The sequence below is a fragment of the Neomonachus schauinslandi genome, chromosome 7 (genome assembly GCF_002201575.2).
Source record: "Neomonachus schauinslandi chromosome 7, ASM220157v2, whole genome shotgun sequence".
Lineage (NCBI taxonomy): Eukaryota > Metazoa > Chordata > Mammalia > Carnivora > Phocidae > Neomonachus > Neomonachus schauinslandi.
This window is the reverse complement of record NC_058409.1, coordinates 59696395-59698852: the sequence shown is the minus strand read 5'-3', so window position 1 is coordinate 59698852 and position 2458 is coordinate 59696395.

Sequence of the window (2458 nt, the reverse complement as noted above, 5' to 3'; positions counted from 1 at the left end):
GACAGAATTCATGTAAACATGTTAGATAATATTTTCATTGGTGAAATAATAGGTGTTCGAGATAGTGGTCAGATGGAAATTGTATGCAGGCATCTTAACCTTATGAAAAAGGATAAAAATTTGTCACATTCCCTCTCAATGTGAGACCCTAGGTCTGGTCCAGTCTTCCTCCATTTGATGAAGGACTTTTCTGCCTATTCAAACTAGAGGGCTTCTTCCCCCCTTTCAGAAATACTGTTTTATCTGCCTTGATGTGAATATTTATGCAAAGTGTTGGGCCTGAGTGCCGTGAAGGACAAAGACGTCATCAAGCCAATTACATGACTGCTTACTAAAAAATGTTAGATTATAGTAGAATTACGTCTAAGACTTGCTTTCACTATTCCTAACACCTGGTAACTAGGGTGGGGAAAGGAGCTATCAGTTCCCACTTACTTTTAACTATTGGAAGTAACCTGTAATCACCAAAAGAAACTGACATTGTCATTGGCTAAATTGGTTTACATGAGTTTTCAAAAGTATAGTAGAGAGAACAGTAGGGATAGCCAGAAAAAGACTGACTCTGTCCCTGTCCGAAATAACCTGAAGCTGAATAATTTCTGAAGTCTGACTATCTTCACAAAAAGTGACATATGAAATGAGTGGTATAGGTAGAACGCCTGAACTAGTCTACACCTCCCATTACAGAGATGAGAACTTCAACCCACAGATAACAGACCAGAATCTCATAGGTAATAAGTGGACCCACACACTGCCTCAACACAAGGGCAAGCCAATCAGCAAAGAAGCCTCAGCCTCAGCCTCATTCTGTCCCAAGGGTTGGACATTTCTGACATTTCCTATGCTCCCTGGGTGACTGGAGGGTAGTGGAAAGACTTCCACTCAAAAACAATGACCCGTGGGCTGCCATTAGTTGGTGCATTTCCTGCTGTGGATTTGAGGTTTGAATGGATGAAATCACTATACAAAATATAGAAAGACAGGCTGTTTGTTGAGATTAGGTTAACAGCTGAAATTTCATGGTCAGGAATTCAGCCTTTTGAATTTAGCATGACTCTCTCATGTACAAAGATACTAAATTTATTCAGCAAACGTGACTTGAGCATCGATTGTATGCACAGGTACTTTACTAAACACCAGGGACACAGAAATAAAAGAGACATAATCCCTGCCTCAAGTTGTCACCCATCCTGCAGAAATGGTGTGATCTCAGGAGGAATTTCATAGGACCTAATTTAGCTCATGTTTTCCTGGATGCCCAGAAGGACCTGGGGCAATTTCTGAGCACAGGGAAAGAGTTAAAGGTAAATATCAAAAATGAACAAGAAGGGGAAAGATACTAAAAGAGGTTCCTTCTGGTGGCAGCCTTTCTGGCATCACCACATTATCGTAAGACCAACTCTAACCATAAGTGAGGTAACTGAAGTTATTAGCCAGGTGAAGGATGTAAGTCTATTGGTAAAATGCAGATTCATCCCTGGCGGCTTGGCTCTTGTCTTGGAACAATAGAAACATAATGCTTCTCTATGCATTCATGCTCTTTAATATGTTTACCCCAAATCCTTGCAGTGAAGAGAGGCTTCTTCCCTTCCATTTCCATTGACCAGATGAACTCAGAATCGTCTGGGGTTTGCATCGCACAATGTCTCCAATGAAGCAGAGGTAGATGAAAGTAGAATACATCCTGTACGTCCTGCCAAGTTAGAAAACAGGCCCAGATTGGGGCCAGATGTATAAATCATGCCAAATCATATTTTACCCTTCCAGAGCTCCACTCCTCTGAGACACTTAGAAACAGGAGCAGGTAGATGTTGACTGCTAAAAATCCTTTTCCCTGAGATATAAGCAAGGATTTTAGACTCAAGGAGAAAACCTGCATTTTCTGGTGCTGGGCATTAGATTTGCCCTTGGCAAAGCATTTAGAGTGGCTTGGAAAAAGTCGAAAGACTTGTTAGGCATCGAAACCTCAGAACAATGCTTTAATGATTTAAGTGTAAATGAATCTTCGACACATCTGGATTAAATTTCCCTTTCAAGGCACATGCTAAAACACAGAAGAAAAATGTTTCTGACAAGCCATATGTTCAGTTCACCAAATGAGTGCAAACTATGTGATAGATCATCTGTGAAGGCCAACTGTGTGCCATCCCACAGGACATGTGCTGCCCACAGGTGGTTGCATCTCAGGCTCTCACCCAATAAATAAGAGTGGGAAAAATGGATGTCTATATGGAAAAGAATGAAACCGGACCCTTATCTTACACCATACATGAATACACAAAAAACAACTCAAATGGATTAAAAATTTAAACATAATACCTAAAACTAAACACTATATATAGAAAGCCCTAAAGACTCCACCAAGAAACTACTAGAACTGATAAATGAATTCAGTAAGGTGGCAAAATATAAAATCAATGTTCAGAAATCTGTTGCATTTCTGTACACTAATATTGAA